The 23,458-nt window shown below is 40.0% G+C and overlaps 1 protein-coding gene across 1 annotated transcript in view; it reads right to left on the reverse strand.

Annotated features, from left to right (window-relative positions):
• LOC142849527 (interferon-induced very large GTPase 1-like) overlaps positions 1–22,192 on the reverse strand; it is a 33,858-nt gene extending 11,666 nt beyond the window's left edge. The window contains exon 1 of the mRNA XM_075971799.1: positions 22,104–22,192. The gene's annotated coding sequence lies outside the window, so the exon portion shown is untranslated. The remainder of the gene's footprint in view (positions 1–22,103) is intronic.
• Between the last annotated feature and the right edge of the window lie 1,266 nt (positions 22,193–23,458).

Here is a 23,458-nt window from a genome sequence, read left to right on the forward strand (position 1 = left end):
ATAAAGGAAGATTGGATAGGGGATCTCGGAACCACAATTCTTAGTTAAGGGACCCACTTTAGGGTGGGCAAGAGACTTGACCCTAGAGGGGCTCCCAGGTGCCCAAGCTGAGGTCCCCAGTTAGTTCCTTGGGCAGCTGAGGATAGGGAACCTGAAATGACCCTATCCTAGAGCAATACTGACGAATATCTTGCATATCATCATAGAACCTTCATCTGGTGATGGATGGAGATAGAGACAGAGACCCACACTGGAGCAATGGACTGAGATCCCAAGGTCCCAATGAGGAGCAGAAGGAGGGAGAACATGAGCAAAGAAGTCGGGACCACGAGGGGTGCACCCACCCACTGAGACAGTGGAGCTGATCTACTGGGAGCTCACCAAGGCCAGCTAGACTGTGACTGAAAAAGCATGGGATAAAACTGGACTCTCTGAACATGGCGAACAATGAGGGCTGATGAGATGCCAAGGACAATGGCATGGGGTTTTGATCCTACTTAATGTGCTGGCTTGGTGGGAGCCTAGCCAGTTTGGATGTTCACCTTCCTAGATATGGACGGAGGGGGGAGGACCTAGGACTTACCACTGGGCAGGGAACCATGACTGCTCTTTGGACTGGAGAGGGAGGGGGAGAGGAGTGGGGGGAGGGGGAGAAGAGTAGGAGGAGGGGGAGAAGAATGGGAGGAGGGGGAGGGAAATGGGAGGCTCGGAGGAGATGGAATTTTTTTTTATTCTCCTTTTATCAATAAAAAAATGCTACTCTTTTGGCGCGTGGCATTCGGAGCTGGGTCCCCGGCCTCGGGGTGCCCGGGCGGGCTGCAGTTCCTTTGTTTCTGTGGCCTGCCTGCACCAAGGAGGGTAGGCGCTTTGTTTGCGAGCTGCCCAACCAGCACGGAGGCCTGATCTCTCGGCCCTAGGAAAACCAGCATTGGGGTGAGTATCTGGCCCGCGGCGCCAGCCAGGGACAGGGATCTCGGGGGTCCCTTGGCCTCCTGTCTTTCTTGGGCTCTCTGCAGGACCTCTATTCCCTGGTTACTGCCTCTTTCTTCCTGGCCCACCCAGCTTCCGTCCAGAGCCCTCCCCACTTGCCCCCCCCTCCCGCCCTCTTTTGGCGTGTGGCATTGGGAGCTGGGTCCCAGTCCTCGGGGCACCCGGGCGGGCTGCAGTTCCTTTGTTTCTGTGGCCTGCCTGCACCAAGGAGGGTAGGCGCTTTGTTTGCGAGCTGCCCAACCAGCACGGAGGCCTGATCTCTCGGCCCTAGGAGAACCAGCATTGGGGTGAGTATCTGGCCCGCGGAGCCAGCCAGGGACGGGGATCTCGGGGGTCCCTTGGCCTCCTGTCTTTCTTGGGCCCTCTGCAGGACCTCTATTCCCTGGTTACTGCCTCTTTCTTCCTGGCACACCCAGCTTCCGTCCAGAGCCCCCCCCACTTCGCCCCCCCCCCCCCCCCCCCGCCCTCTTTTGTGTCCACGCGGGCTGCAGTTCCTTTGTTTCTGTGGCCTGCCTGCACCAAGGAGGGTAGGCGCTTTGTTTGCGAGCTGCCCAACCAGCACGGAGGCCTGATCTCTCGGCCCCAGGAGAACCAGCATTGGGGAGAACCAGCATTGGGACGAGCCAGGGTTGGGCACGGAGACCTGATCCCTTGGTGCCAGGAGAGCCAACATTGGGGAGGCCGCGTTGGGTAGGCAAGGAGACCTGATCTGGTAAAAGAAGATCCATAAGGGAGTATTTGGAAGAAGAGATGGGCAGACGCCAAGGCAAGAATTCGCCCAACAAACTGAAAAGCAACATGAAGCCACCAGAAACCGGCGACCTCACAACGGAAGGACATGAACACCTTAATCAAGAAGGAGAAAAGATTGACTTCATGAAAGTGATTGACGCCCTTAAACAGCATGTAAAAAACGCCCTTATAGAAATGGATGAGAAATATAACAGAAAGTTTGAAGAATTGAATAAATCAGTGAATGATACCCTAGAAAACCAAGGAAAAACAATCAAACAGATAATGGAAACAGTTCAAGACTTGAAAACTGAAATAGAGGCAAAGAAGAAAACACAAACAGAGGGCCGGCTGGACATGGAAAATCTAGGTAAACGAATAGAGACTACAGAAACAAGCATAACCAGCAGAATACAAGAGATAGAAGAAAGACTCTCAGATTCTGAAGATACCATAGAGAAAATAAACACTATGATCAAAGAAAACAGCAAGTCCAACAAACTCTCATCACAAAACATTCAGGAAATATGGGACACAATAAAAAGACCAAACCTAAGAATAATAGGAGTAGAAAAAGGAGAAGAAGTGCAGCTCAATGGTCCAGAAAATATATTTAATAAAATTATAGAAGAAAACTTTCCCAACCTAAAGAAAGATATACCTATGAAGGTGCAAGAAGCATACAGAACACCGAATAGGCTGGATCAAAAAAAAAACATCCCCTCGCCATATAATTATCAAAACACAAAGCATTCAGAATAAGGAAAAAAATATTAAGAGCGGCAAAGGAAAAAGGCCAAATTACTTACAAAGGTAAACCTATCAGACTTACACCTGACTTTTCCATGGAAACCATGAAAGCCAGAACGTCCTGGATAGATGTACTGCAGAAACTGAGAGACCATGGATGCAAGCCCAGATTACTATACCCAGCCAAGCTTTCGTTCACTATAAATGGAGAAAATAAAATTTTCTAGGATAAAAACAAATTCAAACAATATGCAGCCACAAATCCAGCCTTACAGAAAGTAATAGAAGGAAAATCACTAACCAAGGAGTCCAATAATGACCACAATAACTCAGGCATCTAGAGACCCTTCATCAACACAAACCAAAGAAGGGATACACACAAACTCTACGACTAAAAAATAATGACGGGAGTTAACAACCACTGGTCATTAATATCACTTAATGTCAATGGTCTCAACTCACCTATAAAAAGGCACAGGCTAAGAGATTGGATAAGAAAACAGGATCCAACATTCTGCTGTTTACAAGAAACACACCTCAACCACAAAGACAGGCACCTACTCAGAGTAAAGGGTTGGGAAAAGGCCTATCAAGCAAATGGACCTAAGAAACAAGCAGGTGTGGCCATACTAATCTCTAACAAAGTTGACTTCAAACTTAAATCAATCAGAAGAGATGGAGAGGGGCATTTTATATTCATAACAGGAACAGTTCATCAGGATGAAGTCTCAATCCTGAACATCTATGCCCCTAATATAAAAGCACCCACGTACATAAAAGAAACATTGCTAAAATTCAAGGCAGCCATCAAACCGCACACACTAATAGTAGGAGACTTCAACACTCCTCTCTCACCAATGGACAGGTCAATCAGACAGAAACCTAACAGAGAAATAAGACAATTAATGGAGGTAATGAAACAAATGGACTTAACAGACATCTATAGAACATTCCACCCAAATAGGAAAGAATACACCTTCTTCTCTGCAGCTCATGGAACCTTCTCGAAAATCGACCACATAGTCGGTAACAAAGCAAACATCCACAGTTACAAAAAAGTATTACGAACCACCTGTGTCTTATCATATCACCATGGATTAAAGTTAGAATTCAACAACAAGGCTACCCCCGGAAAGCCCACAAAGTCATGGAAACTGAACAGCCAACTACTGAACCATACCTGGATTAAGGAAGAAATAAAGAAAGAAATTAAAGTTTTCCTGGAATTCAATGAAAATAAAGAAACAACATACTCAAACTTATGGGACACTATGAAAGCAGTCCTAAGAGGAAAGTTCATAGCACTAAGTGCCCACTTAAAGAAAACAGAGAAAGCTCACATTGGAGACTTAACAGCCCACCTGAAAGCTCTAGAAAAAAAAGAAGCAGACTCACCTAGGAGGAGTAGGAGACTGGAAATAATCAAACTGAGGGCTGAAATCAATAAAATAGAAACAGAGAGAACAATCCAAAGAATCAATGAAACAAAAAGCTGGTTCCTGGAGAAAATCAACAAGATTGACAAACCCCTATCCAAACTAATCAAACGGCAGAGAGAGAATTTGCAAATTAATAAGATCAGAAATGAAAAGGGGGACATAACCACAGACACAGAGGAAATTCAGAGAATCATTAGATCTTACTACAAAAGCCTATATGCCACAAAACTGGAAAATGTAAAGGAAATGGATACTTTCTTAGATAAATATCATTTACCAAAGTTAAATCAGGACCAGGTGAACAATCTAAATAGACCTGTTAGTCGCGAAGAATTAGAAGAGGTTATCAAAAACCTCCCTACCAAAAAAAGCCCAGGACCAGATGGTTTCAATGCAGAATTCTACCAGAACTTCCAAGAAGACCTAATACCTATACTCCTTAATGTATTTCACAATATAGAAACAGAAGGGTCATTAGCAAATTCCTTTTATGAAGCTACAGTTACTCTGATACCAAAACCACACAAAGACTCAACCGGAAAGAGAATTACAGGCCAATCTCACTCATGAATATCGATGCAAAAATCCTCAACAAAATACTGGCAAACCGAATCCAAGAACACATCCGAAAAATTATCCACTATGATCAAGTAGGCTTCATTCCTGAGATGCAGGGCTGGTTCAACATACGAAAATCTATCAATGTAATCCAGCATATAAATAAACTGAAAGAAAAAAACCATATGATCATTTCATTAGATGCTGAAAAAGCATTTGACAAAATTCAACATCCATTTATGTTAAAAGTCTTGGAGAGATTAGGGATACAAGGGTCATACCTAAATATAATAAAAGCTATATACAGCAAGCCGACAGCTAACATCAAATTAAACGGAGAGAAACTCAAAGCCATCCCGCTTAACTCAGGAACACGACAAGGCTGTCCACTTTCGCCATACCTCTTCAATATAGTGCTGGAAGTTCTAGCAATAGCAATAAGACAACATAATGGGATCAAGGGGATTCGAATTGGAAAGGAAGAAGTTAAACTTTCGTTATTCGCAGATGATATGATAGTGTACATAAGCGACCCCCAAAACTCCACCAAAGAACTTTTACAGCTGATAAACAGCTTTAGTAATGTGGCAGGATACAAGATCAACTCCAAAAAATCAGTCGCCCTCTTATACACAAAGGATATGGAAGCAGAGAGGGAAATCAGAGAAGCTTCTCCATTCACGATAGCCACAAACAGCATAAAATATATTGGGGTAAATCTAACCAAGGAAGTGAAAGATCTATTTGACAAGAACTTTAAGGCATTGAAGAAAGAAATTGATGATACCAAAAAATGGATGGACATCCCTTGCTCTTGGATTGGGAGGATCAACATAGTAAAAATGGCAATTCTACCAAAGGCAATTTATAGATTCAATGCAATCCCCATCAAAATCCCATCAAAATTCTTCACAGATCTGGAGAGGACAATAATCAACTTTATATGGAAAAACAAAAAACCCAGGATAGCCAAAACAATCCTATACAATAAAGGATCTTCTGGAGGCATTACCATCCCTGACTTCAAACTCTATTACAGAGCTACAGTAATGAAAATGGGTGGTACTGGCATAAAAACAGAGAAGTCGACCAATGGAATCGTATAGAAGACCCGGATTTTACCCCACAAACATATGAACACCTGATTTTCGATAAAGGAGCTAAAAGTATACAATGGAAGAAAGAAAGCATCTTCAACAAATGGTGCTGGCACAACTGGATGTCAACCTGTAGAAGAATGAAAATAGACCCATATCTATCACCGTGCACAAAACTCAAGTCCAAATGGATTAAAGACCTCATTATCAGCCCGAAAACACTGAACCTGATAGAAGAGAAAGTGGGAAATACCCTACAACAGATGGGCACAGGTGATCGCTTCTTAGGTATAACCCCAGAAGCACAGGCATTAAGGGCAACATTGAATAAATGGGACCTACTAAAACTGAGAAGCTTCTGTAAAGCAAAGGACACTGTCACTAAGACACAAAGGCAACCTACTGACTGGGAGAAGATCTTCACCAACCCCGCAACAGACAAAGGTCTGATCTCCAAAATATATAGAGAACTCAAGAAACTAGACTTTAAAATGCTAATTAACCCAATTAAAAAAATGGGGCACTGAACTGAACAGAGAATTCTCAACAGAAGAACTTCAAATGGTCAAAAGATACTTAAGGTCGTGCTCAATTTCCTTAGCATCAGGGAAATGCAAATCAAAACAACTTTGAGATACCATCTTACACCTGTCAGAATGGCTAAAGTCAAAAACACCAAGGATAGCCTTTGCTGGAGAGGCTGTGGAGGAAGGGGTACCCTCATCCATTGCTGGTGGGAATGCAATCTTGTGCAACCACTGTGGAAGTCAGTGTTTCAGTTTCTCAGGAAATTCGGGATCAACCTACCCCTGGACCCAGCAATACCACTCTTGGGAATTTACCCAAGAGATGCTCTATCACATGTCAAAAGCATTTGTTCAACTATGTTCATAGCAGTATTATTTGTAATAGCCAGAACCTGGAAACAACCTAGATGCCCTTCAATGGAAGAATGGATGAAGAAAGTATGGAATATATACACACTAGAGTACTACGCTGCGGTAAAAAACAATGACTTCTCGAATTTTGCATGCAAATGGATGGAAATAGAAAACACTATCCTGAGTGAGGTATCCCAGACCCCAAAAGAAGAACATGGGATGTACTCACTCATAATTGGTTTTTAGCCATAAATAGGGGGCACAGAATCTACAATTGGCGAACCTAAAGAAGCTAAGTAAGAAGGTGAACACAAGGAAAGACATATCGTTATCCTCTTGGATAAGGGAAGTAGACAAAATTGCCGAGGAGAAAAGTGGGATCTTGGGGGTGGGGTGGGAAGGGGGTAAGGGGAGATGGGGAGAGAAAAGGTAGAAGGGAAGGAGGGAGGACTTGGGGAAATAGGAGGATCGGGATAAAGGAAGGTTGGATAGGGGAGCACGGAACCACAATTCTTAGTTAAGGGACCCACTTTAGGGTGGGCAGGAGAATTGACCCTAGAGGGGCTCCCAGGTGCCCAAGCTGAGGTCCCCAGTTAGTTCCTTGGGCAGCTGAGGATAGGGAACCTGAAATGACCCCATCCTAGCGCAATAGTGACGAATATCTTGCATATCATCTTAGAACTTTCATCTGGCGATGGATGGAGATAGAGACAGAGACCCACACTGGAGCACTGGACTGAGCTCCCAAGGTCCCAATGAGGAGCAGAAGGAGGGAGAACATGAGCAAAGAAGTCGGGACCACGAGGGGTGCACCCACCCACTGAGACAGTGGAGCTGATCTACTGGGAGCTCACCAAGGCCAGCTGGACTATTACCAAAAAAAGCATGGGATAAAACTGAACTCTCTGATCATGACGAACAATGAGGGCTGATGAGATGCCAAGGACAATGGCACGCAGTTTTCATCCTACGCAATCTGCTGGCTTGGTGGGAGCCTAGCCAGTTTGGATGTTCACCTTCCTAGATATGGACGGAGGGGGGAGGACCTAGGACTTACCACAGGGCAGGGAACCCTGACTGCTCTTTGGACTGGAGAGAGAGGGGGAGAGGAGTGGGGGGAAGGGGAGAGGGGTGGGAGGAGGGGGAGAAGAGTGGGAGGAGGGGGAGGGAAAGGGGAGGCTGGGAGGAGGTGGAAATTTGTTTTTTTTTTCTTTATTCTTCTTTTATCAATAAAAAAAAAATCATACAGAAAGATCCCTGGGACTTGCTGTTCAGCTAACAGAGCTAAATAATTGAGGTCCATATTCAAGAAGAGACTTTTTCTTAAAACCTAAGGTGGAGAAACAGCTGAGGAAGACCCCAAACTGTGGCCCCCACATACATGGGGAAGCACACACTCATACATGAAATCCAATTTCTTTTCTTTTATTTTTTTTTGTTTGTTTTTCGAGACAGGGTTTCACTGTAGCTAGCTCTTGTAGACCAGGCTGGCCTCAAACTCACAGACATCTGCCTGCCTCTGCCTCCTGAATGTTGGGATTAAAGGCATGTGCCACCACCACAAAAAAATGCTTTAACTTCAAAAAAAATCTTTAAAGGCTTAAATGCTATAAATTGCTATAAATGACCAAATGATCTGGAGAGGAGGTCCCAGAAAAGCATCAGCAACTATCAGAGACACAGCCTGCCAGCACCTGGAGGAAGAGCGCCCATCTAAGCCACAGGCCCAGCCTGCACTCCTTGCAGGAAGAGATGGGTAGGCGCCAATGCAAGAGTACATTCAACAATCTAAAAAGCAATATAACAACACTTGAACCTAATGGTTCTACAAAAGGAAGACCTGGACATTTTAACCCAGAAGAAAGAAAAAAAAGCATCTTAAATATAGATTTCTGAAGATGATAGAAACATGCAAAGAGGAAATGAGATATTCTCTTAAAAAACTGGAGAAAAAGACAAACAAAAATTTGAAAGAAGTCAGTAACTATCTTAAAGAAAGCCAAGAAAACCAAGAAAAAGCAAACAGGTGAAGCAAGCAGTTAAATTTTTCAAGACTTGAAAATTGAAATAGAATCAATAAAGAAAACACAAATAGAGGGAATTCTAGAAATGGTAAATTTGGATAATTGAACAGGAACTGCAGATGCAAGCATAACCAACAGATTATAAGAGATGGAAGAAAGAATCTCATGAGTTGAAGATATGATAGATTAAATAAATTCATTGGTCAAGGAAATCTTAAATCCAATAAATCCTTAACACAAAACATCCAAGAAATCTGGGAGACCATGAAAAGATCAAACCTAAGAATAATAGGGATAGAAAAAGGAGAAGAACTTCAGCTCAAAGGCCTAGAAAATATATTCAATAAAATCATAGAAGAAAACTTTCCCAACCTAAAGGATATGCCTATGAAGGTATAAGAAGCTACAGAACACCAAATAGACTGGACCCCCCAAAAAGTCCCCTCACCATACAATAATTAAAACACTAAACATACAGAATAAAGAAAGAATATTAAGAGTTGTAAAGGAAAAGGCCAAGTAACATATAAAGGCAAAACTGTCAGAATTACACCTGACTTCTCAATAGAAACCCTGAAAGCCAGAAGGTCCTGGGCAGATGTGCTTCAGACACTAAGAGACCATGGATGCAATTCCAGACTACTATACCCAGCAAAGTTTTCAATCGCTATCGATGGAGAAAAAAAGATATTTCATGATAAAACCAGATTTTAAACAACACCTATCCACAAACCCAGCCATACAGGAAGTACTAGAAGGAAAGCTTCAACACAAGGAAGCTATCTGCATCCATAAAAACACAGGCAACAGATAACTTCACAACAGCAAATGCCAAAGAAGGGAAACCCACAAATATTACCACTAAAAATAACAGGAATTAATAATCACTGGCCATTGATATTTCTTAATATCAGTAGACTCAATTTACCTATAAAAAGACACAGGCTAACAGAATGGATAACAAAGCAGGATCCATCCTTCTGCTTCATACAAAAAATATACCTCAACCTCGAAGACAGACATTACCTAAGAGTAAAGGGTTGAGAAAAGATTTTCAAATCAAATTTACCTAAGAAACAAGCAGGTGTAACTATCCAATATCTAACAAAATAGACTTCGAACTAAAATCAATCAGAAGAGATGGAGGACACTTCATACTCATCACAGGAAAAATCCATCAAGATGAAATCTCAATCCTAAACATCTATGTCCCAAGTACAAGTTCACTTAGATATGTAAAAGAAATATTGGAAAAATGCAATGAAATTTATGCCCTGGCAATGCTGAAGCTTGCGTGGGCAACCTGTATATGGAGGTTCTGTTGAATTTGTCCATATTGAGTTTCACGGTCTAAGCTAATGAGAATGACTGACCAGGTCTCTTCCTCAAGAGGGCGCCAGATCTCATTACAGATGATTGTGAACCACCATGTGGTTGCTGGGGAAAGAAACATTACTAAAGCTTAAATCTCACATCAAACCTTACACACTAATAGTAGGAGACTTCAACACCCTGCTTTCCCCAAGGGACAGGTCAACCAGAGAAAAACTTAACACAGAAATAAAAGAACTAATGGATGTCAGGGCTCAAATGAACTTAACATACATCTATAGAACATATCACCAGAATACAAAAGAACATACCTTCTTCTTAGTACCTCATGGAACCTTCTCTAAAACTGACCACATACTCAGAAACAAGGCAAAGCCCAATAGATAAAAAAAAATTGGAATAACTCTCTGTATCTTAAACTCTCTGTATGGCTTAAAGTTAGACTTCAACAGCAACACTAATTGCCAAAAGCCTACAAACTCATGGAAATTGAACACTGTTCAACTAAATCACCCCTGGGTCAAGGAAGAAATAAAGAAATCAAAGACTTCCTAGAATTCAATAAAAATGACTACACAACATACCCACACCTATGGGAAGTACGAAAGCAGTGCTAAGAGGAAATTTCATAGCACTAAGTGCCTACATAAGGAAAATGGAGAAAACTCACATTAGTGACTTAATAGCACATCTCAAAGCTCTAGAACAAGAAAAGTAGACTCACCCGGGAGGAGTAGTTGACAGGAAATAATCAAATTGAAGGCTGAAATCAATAAAATAGAAACAAAGGAAACAATACAAAGTTCAATGAAACAAAGAGATGATTCTTTGAAAAGATCAACAGAGAGAACATCCAAATTAACAAGATCAGAAATGAAAAGGAGGACATAAAAACAGAAACTGAGGAAATCCAGATAGTCATTAGGTCATACTCTGAAAACCTGTGTTCCACAAAATTGGAAAATGTAAAAGAAATGGAAAATTTTCTGAATAGGTACCATATACCAAAATTAAGTCAAGACCAGGTGAACAATTTAAATACCCCTCTAACCCCTAAGGAAATAGAAGCAGTCATCAAAAGCCTCCCAACAAAGATGCCCGCATGAGGGAAAGTAAACGAGTTGCTCCTAAACCTGTCTGAGCTGGCAGGTTTCCACCCCAGCCTCTGACTCTTCAGTCTTTCTTGGTAAAGAGAACAATAAAGATTTAGTTATAAACTACATTTGGTGGCAGCATCAGGAGGCAGATCCAGTGAGACATCAAAGTCCTGCCAGGCCGCTGCTAGAGAAGCAGGCCAGTAACCGTGAGCCTCAGTTACTAGTGGCTGAAAGTGCACTAGATTCAGGAGCAGCTGCAGCTCTGGTGGAAAACAACATAGGATGTTATCTTAGAATCTTTTCTACTGATTTGATAATAGGCCATGACCAAGGGAACTTATAAAAATGTATCTAGTTTGGGGTTTTTGATACCCGAGGGTCAGAGTCTAAGACCATGATGGCAGGCGGCATGGCAGAAGTAAGGCAGGCTTGGCTCTGGAGCAGCAACTGAGAGCTCACATCTTAAGACACAAGCATAGTATGGAGAAGGGTGGGGTAGATGCAATGGCTGGAGTATTTTGAACCCTCAAAACCCACCCTTAGTGACACACCTCCTCTAACAAAACCACAGTTCCTAATCCTTCCCAAGCCTTCCCCCCAAGTAGGGACCACACAATCAAATACATTAGCCAATGGTGGCTGCTGTCATTAAAACCACTGCATCTCATTCCCAGGCCCCCTGAACCCATAGCTGTATTATAATGTAAAATGCATTCAGTTTAACTTTAAATGTACTCACTGTCTTTCATTCTTAACACTGTTTTTAAACTAAAAAACTCTGAGACTAAAGAGAAATTTTGAACTGTAATTCCCTGTAAAAGCAAGAAGCAAATTATATGCACAGGATATACATTACCATTCCAAAAGGGAGGAATGGGCATAAAATGAGAAAATACAGAAGCAAGGCAAGACCTAAATGTAGCATCAACCTCCCAGCCTTCAGCTCCATTTCTGCATTCCCCCTTCAGATGTATAAAATAAATGGGATGACTTCTGGACTGCAGTTGGTGTGCTCCATCTGAGTAAGCATGACCTACCCAATGTCCGCTTTTCTCTCTGTGTGTGTGTGTCTGTTCTTTCTTCATCCCCTGGTCAGCCTAGTCAGGTCAGTTCCTGAAGCCCTGTAGAGCACAGGAGCATGTTTAGCACCTCCTGGCACTGTGAAAGCTAGTCAGTAAGGTTGACGCTCCCAAGCAAGTACCAGCTTGATCTGTCTGTGTTCTAGGACCCAAGTATTCAGTGTCCTTTGCAGTAGGAGTTTGCCATCAGGTTCTAGAGCCCTGACTAAGATCATTGACCATAGCATGTAATGTTTGAGGCCTATAGGACCCCACTAGCCAACATCCCCCCAAAAGACAATACAACTCTTTCACTGTGTTTTTTATTTTTGTGAGCTTGTGATGTCTAGTAGAAAAAATTGCCCACTTATAGAGTAACTCCATCTTAACTTTATAAAGAATGGGTACATACATAATTTAGAAAAGATCTACAGTACTGAATTTTGAAGAGTTTTCAGTGTTAGTTGTTCCTCCATACATTTTCTCCTTTAGCCTGCCCTCTCATCTTCCACCATACTTAACTCGCACACACATACACTACCCATTAAAACCACGTGTTGTATTTCCCTCCCCTTAAAATGCCCCCATGGCCTCACAGTCAAAGATGGGAATAACTTTCATAAAAGTTATTTCCATTCAATTATACCATGAAGTTTACCCATATTTTGAAAGGTTTCGTGTTAGAGATTCAAAGGGGACTGTGCTGTTCACATAATATGTATTTAGAAGAGTTAGTAATGCCATAGCAGAAACGCAGACAGCAGCATGGCAGGAACTCGAAAGACAAAGTGAGAGCCCTCTTCAGACATTTCAGAGGAATGTCTGAAAAGTCCATAGTACAAGCTTGCTGTCAAGGTAACTCTGATTCCTGGTTGCAGGGAAGGAAGCAAGTCTGTCAGCCTGAGACCCGTATGCAAAATCTAATGTGAGGGCAAGAAGAACAATATTTTTGGAAAACACATTAATGGAAGAGCTTTGTAAAACTATGTAGCCATATCTAAAATATTCACTCTCTATACCATATCCCTTTCCACCTCTTATTTTCTTGTCCCCACAGTTCTCTCACCACACAGTTTTTATTTTGTAGTTTTTTTATACTAAAATCCTAATTTTAAAGTAAATGCTATTAGTTTGTCCTTATTAAGTATGCTGTGGGCTCTATGTTTGCCAGTTACGGCCTTTAACATTCTCAAGCATGTTCGAACCTTTTCACCTTCTACTGTCTACGAGCCTTGGTAGTCTCTCTTGCCATTCATCCATTCTTTTGGCTTTTAACTATTTTTTAAAATGAATTATTGACCTTTTAATTTCTAATATTTTAATTTTTTGCTCTTCCTAGCTCCCCATTAAAGCCCTTTCATATCATGTATTGATATCCTGTAATTCTTTGAATTATCTGTGTCTGTTTTCTTATAATTCAGCCAGTACTCATGTCCTCTTTGATTTCATTACATATTCTTATAATTGTTCTCCTGAACTCTTAAGAAATAAGAGCATTATACTTTGCGTATTTAATGAATAAATGTGCATAAGTATGGTTCTTTAAAAAAACACGAAAATGTTACCATCCTAGTCCAAGACAGTTATTCTAGTAGGAGAGATGAGAGAAGGGAAATATCCAGAGGAAGGAGGCAGTGAGACATGGGAGCAAAGACACAAAAGAAAGAAAAGTCACACAGAGAAACACTATCTCAATTGTTCTCAGTCTGAGTTTTACTTTTTAGGCTGAATAATGGTCATGTACACCCTCCTAATCTAAATTAAGTTCTATTTGTGGGTGAAGTTATGAGAATGTGTGTGTGTGTTTGTGATATTAACACTTTTGTGGAATTGAAATCAGACTATCTCAACGTATGTGTGTGGTAGTTCATAAGTTAAAATTTTCAGTTTGCTTTACTAGATAACAGGATAAAAAAACCATTTTTTTTTACCCATAACTTTACTAAAGTTAAAATCACCTTGAATGAAAAAAGCAATAAGACGGCACTGCACATTGTACTAAGATATTGAGATATTAGTTATAAAGTATAGGGATAGAAAAAAAATGAGCAGCCAGTACATTGTGTTTTGATTCCCTGCCATGGCTCCTCATCTTCAGTCATGGTTCCAACCCTGTAAACACGCACCATTCTCTGCCTGAGGCTCAACCTTCTGGAACAGAATCTGGATAGTCTCCTTCACTTTTGCATTTGAAAGTTTCCATTCTGTCCTTGCTACAGAAACCAGTATTTTCTGTCCTCATCCACGTTGTCGGATAGGTGCCCTCTAACTATTCCTCATTTCTTCCTACAGGTTCTAACTTCCTGGATGTTATGTGCTATCAGGCCAACCTACGTTCCATTTTAAATTAATTTTTTAAAGATGGAGATCAATGTCAAAATTATTTGTACTGCGTGTAGATTTAGATGTGTTTCCGTTACCATATGTTGATCTATATTTTCTCAGTAATATTGTCTCTGCTCTTTTGAAAAAGATTAGCTTCATCAAAATTGCAGTTTTAGTCATAAAATTTTCATATGTATTTTGTTATGTTTACATTATAAGTGTATACAAATAATAATGTGACTTTAATTTCATATCCCACATATTCTTGGCTGATACAAGAGAAAAGAAAATTTTCCTTTTATAACCTGAAACAGTTTTCCTATTAGTTCAAGAACATTTTCTTTCTTCATTCTTCAGGATATTCTACAGAAATAATCTTGACATCTGAGAATAAAGGCAGTCTTTATTTATAACTTCTCTATATATGTAACTTCTGTTTCCCTTTTAAATTTGTTTTTCTTTCAAGGAAGCTGTTGAATAGGAGAGATGAGAAGGGAAATCTTGGCTTTGTTCCTGATCATGGCACAAGAGCATTAATTTTCTCAATATTATATATCGTATTTAAACATTTATATTTATTTTTTAACCAGATTGAGGAATTTTCCCTCGTTTCCAAGCTTACTGAGACATTTTACTCATGACTGCATATTGGAATTGGTCCAACGCTTTCCTGTATTTGTTGATGATAGCAGATTTAGTTTCCTGTTGTAACATAGTGTGCTAATCCATTTTCAATGGTAAGCTATTTTGTCATACATGCGATAGATTCCAGTTGACTGTGTTACATAATTCCTTTCATAAGTTGCTGGATTTAATTTTCAATATTTTGTTTATGAGAGATTTGTTTCTTATATAAAATTCCATTCATGTAATGTCGTCATCAGTTTCTGGTAAGTAGGCTAATGCTGACATCAGAGAATTAATTACGAAATTCTCTTTCACTATTTTCTGGACGAGACTGTTTTAAAAACTGGTATAGCTTTTTATATATTTGACATAATTCACCTGTGAAAACTGGCTCAGGTATTTTAAATTTTGTAAGATTATTTATTGTTTATGTCTACAAAATGATATATATATATATATATATATATATATATATATATATATATATATATATATATATATATGGGTCTATTTTGAATTATATAATTTCATGTTTATTTTTCCTCTGTGTAGTAGATTTGATCAAGGCCGCCCACCCCGCATATCTCCAGATGGAACTCTTATCCAATCTTGTCTAATCCTTCATGTATAACATTGGCCTTTTTTGTCTTGACTAACACAATTGAGCAAAGTTCTTTGCTCTTATTAATAAGATTGACCTTTCCCATTTCTTCCAATCCCCTTTCCTCATTTCCATCTGGTATATCACACAGCTATCTACACTATACATATCCCTATATATAATCATGACAAATTAAGTTTTCTAGATATTCTGTATAGTTCTTCTCTTAATCAGAGCCCTCACCAGAATTTTTCTTATGCTCTCTTTGGGGTAATATAGGTTACTTCAAGTGTGTTCTTCAATGTTCTTCCAACTTTTTTCTAATATCTACTTGCAACGATGTTTAACATTATCCAATATTATGAAACATTCAACTGTCATAACAGTTCAATTCTCTGTATCATTTTCTGTATTGCTTTATTTCATGTTGTTATAACAAACTACCTGGGACTGAAAACCTACCACTAACTACTAAAATTATTAATACTCAGATATCTGAATATTGGTAAGTCCAAGATCAGCACACAAGTACTTAGAGAGAAGATTCTTTCTGCATCATCATATACAGAAGGCAAAAAGGCAAATAGGCAAGAGGGAGTTGAAATGATTTTTCTATACTGATGTTAGTGCTACCAGTTGATATATGGATTGATGAGCGTGTTGGCTAGTTAATTGTTAACTTCACACAGCCTAGAATTGTAAGAGAAAGGTATTCATAAGAAACTTTCTAAATCATGCTGGCCTGTAGGCATGTCTATATGTGGCTGCCTTGTTTGTTAACTTGAATAGAAACACATCGCCCCCTGTGGGTGGTACCACAAGCTGGGCTTGCCCTGAACCATATAAGATTGAAGAAAGCTGTCAAACAAGCATTTTGGCAGTGTAGATACATTTGTTTCCCTCTGCTCTCAATGTGGTATGACTAGTTCTCATAAATTCTTGCCTCTTTGAATTCCCTGCACTGATAGAGTTGTTAGCTAAAATAAACTCCTATTCTCTATTTTTGTAAGTGTATTTTATCACAGTGAAAGAAATGAAACAAGAATAACTATAGAGTAGAAATGTTCAAAGGGAAGAACATAAGGAAAAAGCATGAAGGAATGTTGGGGAAAATAAACTATATCCTATAAAGCATAGAGTTTCTAGACATGGGATCACCAATCACATAATTGAGTTTCAGGGGAGAAGTCTCAGGTTGCAGTGATCAGGAGAAGGACACTCAGGTTGATAGTTTCTGTATAGACTATCAGCATTTGCACTCAGACCAGAGGAAGACTTTGCCTATGCCCTCTGAGTCTCATCAGCAGAAAATTGACACTTTTGTGGGTCTGAGGTATTGGAGTTCTTGACATAGTAATGCCTTGTCCACACTGCACATGCCCTTAGGATTTCATCTGCTCTTTACAACTCAGTCAGTGATTCCTTTTTTCTCAGAAAATAATCATTAGTCTTACTCACCTGAGAACCTTATAATCTGTGTTAATGGCCTGCTTGACAAGGCACAATTTATAATGCAATAGTGATATTAATTTAACTGTAGTTAATCACTTTCTGTTCAGGTTTAATGTCTTGTCAAGATAATACTCAAGCCTGGTATGATTATTAGAATCTATGGTTAGACAGGTCATAGGACCCAGAGAACTCACTCCTATTGTTCTGCTAAGTGGACATAGTATCAGACTGACTCTTGATGACTTACTATTAGACCTACAGATTAGGTCTTCTCTCACGCTTCATCAGAGAGTATTCTTTTTATACCTGAAAGCATTAACAAAGAGACTCAGAAGTTGTCAGGCTCAGAGAACAAGAGTCTGTGATATTCTCAGTCTTAACTGAGACATCTGTATCATACCCACACCTTCTAGGGCTTAGGGATTCTTGCAGGAGATGAGGCAGAAAGATTGTAAGAGCCAGAGGTTGTGGATGACTACAAGAAAATAATGTTTTCTGAATATAACAGGGAAGGTGCATATGTGAAATTAGAACAGTTGTGGCAGCGTGCATATGATTTGCACAATCCAAGCATGACAAAATCCCATTGTGGAGAGCACTGGTCAGCATAAAGTTCGAGTATTCACTATGGAGGTATTGGTATTTCATAGATTCAGAAGAGTAAGAGTTAATTTTCTTTAAAGGTGTGGCCCTTGATAAGTTGACCATGTTGCAGTGAATGGACACACACCCAAGAGTATATGGCTAATACAGATTAGACTTGCTGAGTTTGAGAAAAGAAAAAAAACCCACAAAGTTGAGTCAATAGGGAAGGGAGGTGGGTCTGGGAAGAATTGGTGGAAGTAGATAAATATGATCAAAACACATTGTATGAAATTCTAAATATATCTGATAATTATTTATAAATACAAAATAAGACAGAATATTAAATGGAATATTGACTTAGATGAAAAGCATAAAACTCCAGTCTCTTAAAAAGCAAAATAGTATAATTTCTAGACTTTTCTGGAATAATTATAACAATTTAGAAAACAAACCAAATTTATTAAAGAATTGATTGGCTAGTATTATAATTTGGTCTAAACCCCTACCCCAAAGTAATATGCTAAGGGGATTAATGGCATTTGGTGTTCCTACTGGGAGATAAGGTAAGCCTTAGGAAGTGGGGCCTAGTTGGGAGACACAGGTCATTCATAAGCAACCCTCTGATGGTGAATTCTGTTTTTCTGTCTCTTTGTCTGTCTGTGTATTTTGCTTAATAATGCAGTGATTATCTTTGCTCTGTCATCCATTTGCACTGTGGTGATGTACCTTATCACAATCTTAGCAACAGAACCAGCTGACTATGAACTGAATTCCCAGATACTATAAACAGCATCAACTTTCTTTCCTTTAAGTTGGTTTACTCAGATATTTAGTCATAGTGAGAGAAAGCTGACTAGCACCTTTCAACTTCATGAAAAGCGAAAATCTCTGCTCTGTGAAAGAGAAAATGAACAGAACAGGAAGCTGATCCATAGACTCAGAAAGAATATGCAATACCTAATCAAATATCTTTAGAACCAATAGCATGAAAATCGACACAGTTAAAGACTGGGTCAAAGACTCTGTCAGGGTCTTTACCAAGAAAATTTACAGATTGCCTATAGGGTTAGAAATTTTTTAAAATATGCTGTGTCATTCTGGAAAAGCAAGCGAAATCAAATATGAAATATTACTGTTATTAAATTGAACAACATGTGTGTTCCTGACAGCACTCAATGCTTGTGAGGAACTAGAGCAAGTCATGTGAATTCAAATAGGCTAACAGCCTTTATGAAGAGTGGATTTTTGCAAAACTTAACTTTCATTATAGAATGAAGCAATCATATCCCTTGGTATTTTCAGAAAGAAGTTGAAAACTTATGTTCACAGAAACATCTGCCTACAGATTCATTGAAGATTTATTCGTATTTGCTAACTAACTATTATATGCTTGTATTTGAAATGCCCGTAATGGAATCATGTGTCTGAATGCATGTTCCCCAGTTGGTGGCGCTGGTGGATGTGGAAACAGCTCTTAGCTCTTATTAAGAAAACACTGACTTCACTTTTTGCCCACGAGGTAACTGAAGCAGGAAGAAAGCCTGACATCTCAAGCCTTCATTTATGTCTGTAATTGGCCTGAAGGTACAGAGGTAAGTTATTGTCTTTAACATTTCCTCTTGAGGGATGTTGAATCCCAGAAGAGGAAAATCTAGAGGGCTAAACTAATTTTTTTCCATTGCATAATTTTAGTTTCTTTGTCAAAAATCAAGTGTTCATAGGTGTCTGTGTCTTCAATTCGATTCCATTGGTCAACCTGTCTGTTTTTATGCCAATACCAAGCTGTTTTCATTACCCTAGCTCTATAGTAGAGCTTGATGTCAGGGGTGGTGATGTCTCCAGAAGTTCCTTTATTGTACAGGATTGTTTTGGTTATCCTGGGCTTTTTGTTTTTCCATATGAAGTTGAGTGTTGTTCTTTCAAGGTCTGTGAAGAACTGTGTTGGGATTTTGAGGGGGATTAAATTGAATCTATAGATTGCTTTTGGTAGGATTTCCATGGAACGGGAGGAAAGGAGGGAGTGGAAACTGGAATTGGTATGTAAAATGAAAAAGATAGTTTTTCTAAAGAATAAAATTAGAAAAGATTCCAGTTCAGTTCATTGCCTCATAAAAGATTAGTGGAATGATTTACTCTTGTTGATCTGTTAAAAGCCAAATATTAACTCTGACAACTTTTGCTAATTTTCTTTCCCTCCATAACTAACTCTTCTTTTCCTTCTCCTAGGTCAGTTTCCTGGTCACATGAAGAACAGTCTCTAAGTACCCACCTGCCCCGTATTGGCCTCTTCCTCATCATGTCTGTCCTCCCACATGAGCAAGATCCTACTCTGGTCAGCAATATGGTTCAGTGAGTTCTTGCACATGACCTCACAATGTGAACTGAATCCCTGGGACCCACAACATGTCAAAAGAGGAAAGATAGTGCCCAGAAGGTGGTGCAGCCATATCTGATGTGAAGGACAGAAGTCATAAAGCCAGCACAGCTGCTTGATAAATATTCAGCAAAGCAGAGTCACATGATCACTGTTGTGACCACCTTTAACTTTTAGTTTTGATCTTCTCATGTTGCATGCTTGGGGGGCTATCAATATTTGCATAACTTGGAGATACTGGATTGATGGAAATTTTCTTATGAATCATATTTATGCCTTCCCCCAGGAGTACTTCTTCTAAAGTGCCTCAGGATAGTCCTGAGCACACTATTCCTCCCATGTTTAAGGGAGTTATCCTTATCTTCTTGACAGTCTTCCTTGTGCCCTGGAGGTCATGAGGCACACAAAGATGCCAAAGATCTCTCATTTATGAAGCTCTGAGATATTCTTGAAACATCTGCCTTTGTATTTGCTCAGGAACAAGAAAATCAGAACAAAGTAAACTTAAAAAGGGCAACAAGACATAGTGGACCAGGAGTTGGCAGCAGATCATATCACAAGTCTCTTTCTGCTTTACACTCAGGTGATTACGTTACATATACAGCAACAAAGTTAGATTGGCTGGAGTTACCTCTGCCCTACACAGAGGTTTATATTGGTGGGCAAAAAATGGTGTGGGAAAATGACAAAAGAATGAGATATCAGGATGTCCCATTTTAGAAAAGTTAGCTTGTGCAGAGCCACTATGATGTCATATGACTAAGGAACAAAAGAATGCTAGGATTAGACATATGAATAGTTTCTATAAATATATAAAGTATAAATATAGTATTATGCCAGAAATTGAATTACAACTGCAGAAGCTTTGGCCTGAAGATGTTTTTTGGGCCTTTTACCAACTGGCAATCTGAACACTAAGAGTAATAATAATGTGGGCCACTGGCAGTGAAACCAGGACTTAGTCCTACTGCTTGTACTGGCTTTCTGGAACCTACTCTTTCGAGGGATACCTTGCTCAGCCTAAATGTAGTGGGGAGGGTCTTGGTCCTGCCTCAAAGCAATGTGCCAGACTTTATTGACTCTGCATGGGAAGCCTTGCCCTCTCTGAGGAGTGGATTGGGAGTGGGATAGGGGGAAAGGTGGAAGGTGCGGGAGGAAGGGAGGGAGTGGAAACTGGGATTGGCATCTAAAATGAGAAAAGATAGTTTAAAAAGTTAATAATATATTACTTGGGACATGGCAATGCCCAGGCTGGCTTGGAGTATTTCTTTCTGCCTAGAGTCCTTGAAGCTACAAGAGCTGCCTAGAAATTGGCTTATAGGGTTGGTGAGAAAAGAATTACTGTAAACGATAACTCTGTCCTGTCATGGTTTATCAAAGATGACTAAAAGAAATGCAAAAGGAAGCTAAACATGTGTCAGGGGACAGAAATGATATGATCTATGTTTTGGAACAACATAAATCTATCCCTTTTTACTGAGTTCCGTGTAAATAAAGAAGCACTAAGACTGCCAGTCACTCAGGTTACAAGATTTTCCTGACAACCATGCCTGGCTCACTTCTCCCTCACCTACTCCTTGCCTCCTCTCTGGAACCTGTCAACTGCCAGGTCTATCCCTCAGCAAGAAAGGTCAGAAAGTAGTGTTTTTCCTTCCATCACAAGTTATTTTTTTCACCTTTCAGTGACCCATCTTGTTTGCACAGCATGCTAAAGTCTAAAGAGCGGCAAAGGTGTCACCTCCTTTCACTTCATATTGCCTTGTCACTTGTAAAAAAGCAATGTGTTTGTCTGAAGAGAAAATGCAGCTACTGGCTCCAGGAAGTAAAGGTCTCTGCTCTAACTAAACCTTGCAAGGAAACAATAACTTTTATGCTTGAAGAGGAAAACTGCTCAGTGAGAAGTTTTCCTACTTTTCTTGGGTGACATAAAGTCTTTCACATCACTAACTCTTGTAGATGGAAGGTGGAGACAATAAAGTTTGTTTGTCACAGGGTTGACTTTGTCCCTCTTTTTAGTGGAGCAATTCACAATAAACTTTAGATTCAGTGCCAAATTACGGTTGTCATAATCACCATGTCTCCAACAGCCCCCTTAACGTTCCCATCAATTTCTATCTTGTGTTATCTATTCTGATTTGAACTTATCTGTCCACCCTGCTTCCCACCTATTCCTCTACTTACTTGTCTGCTTGACCCCAGGTGGCTGCTCCAGACAGAAGTGCAGGGAGAGGTGTGATCCTTCCTGGAGGAGGCAAGGCTGCAGACAGCAACAGTGCAGACAGGGTGATTTTTCTGAGGGCAGGAACTGAATCTATTTTAACAGTGCAATCCTCCAACTCCTCCTTCTTTCTGGGAGGAGTGTACATCATTAGTTGTGTCTCTAGGGATTGCAGAGTCCAGTTTATAAATCACACATTAAAAAAATTAAGAATCTATTGTTTTGGAGTTTGATTGAAAGCCAAGGACAGGCAGGCTAGAGATGTTAGCAGCTTTAAGGAAGAGTGAGCTAGATAAGAAAGTCATACTTTCTGAATCAGAGGCAGAAACTCAGGCAGGTGCAGGGGAGATAATTCAGTGGTTAAAGCACTGGCTCTGCAAAAATGAGTATGAGTGTTCACAGCCTCAGATTCCACATAATGTCAAGTAGGCACATTGGGTGTCTCTGATACCAGTCCACAGGATAGAGAGACAGCTAGGAACGAGCTACCTAGCTAACTTTGCCAACGTTGTTTAGCTCCAGCTTCAGTGAGAATCCCTGCTTAGTATAGGGAGTGGAAAGTGTTTAAAGACTACAAATTACAGTATTAGGCCTTCATACACATATGCACACACATTCATGTGCCTCCTTCCACTTAAGTGTGTATGTGCGGGCACACACACACACACACACACACACACACACACACATGCATGCACATCAGACAGGCTTAGTAATATATGTTTGTGAACAGCTGTATATGTGGGGGTCCATGAGAAGAGTGAGAATGCCCAGTGTCAGGGCAAGAACTTTTTGTTTTTGGGTGATATTAAAACAACAGATAGAGAAAAATATATATGCTTCCCAAGTTAGAACTTAAAAAGTGGGCAGGCTTCTCAATGAGTGTTTTTAAAATGGCATCATGGAAGGAAATTCTGGTTTGCACACACAGATACATACACAAACAGACACACACACCATTGAGGTTTCTTTGTTGTTCCTTTCACTTTAGGGTGTCTCCATGTGTTTTGTAGTTTGTAAGGTTTCTGGGATATACAGCTTTTGGTAGAATATTTTCTTGTTTAGATTATTGGCAGGTCCATTTAGATGGAAACTAAACTCATTAAAAACAAAACTCATTTCTTAATTTATGTGCATTTATGTGTGTATATCAAAGTTTATATGCACAACATGCTTACAGATGCATGCAAAGGGCAGTAGGGGGCATCAGATTCCCCAGGAACTAGAGATACAGGCATGTGTAACCTGTGTGACATAGATTATGTGAATTGCACTCCGGTCTTCTGCAAGAACAGTGTATTAGTCAGGGTTCCCTAAA

This window comes from Microtus pennsylvanicus, chromosome 5, assembly GCF_037038515.1.
Source record: "Microtus pennsylvanicus isolate mMicPen1 chromosome 5, mMicPen1.hap1, whole genome shotgun sequence".
NCBI classification, from domain to species: Eukaryota; Metazoa; Chordata; class Mammalia; order Rodentia; family Cricetidae; genus Microtus; species Microtus pennsylvanicus.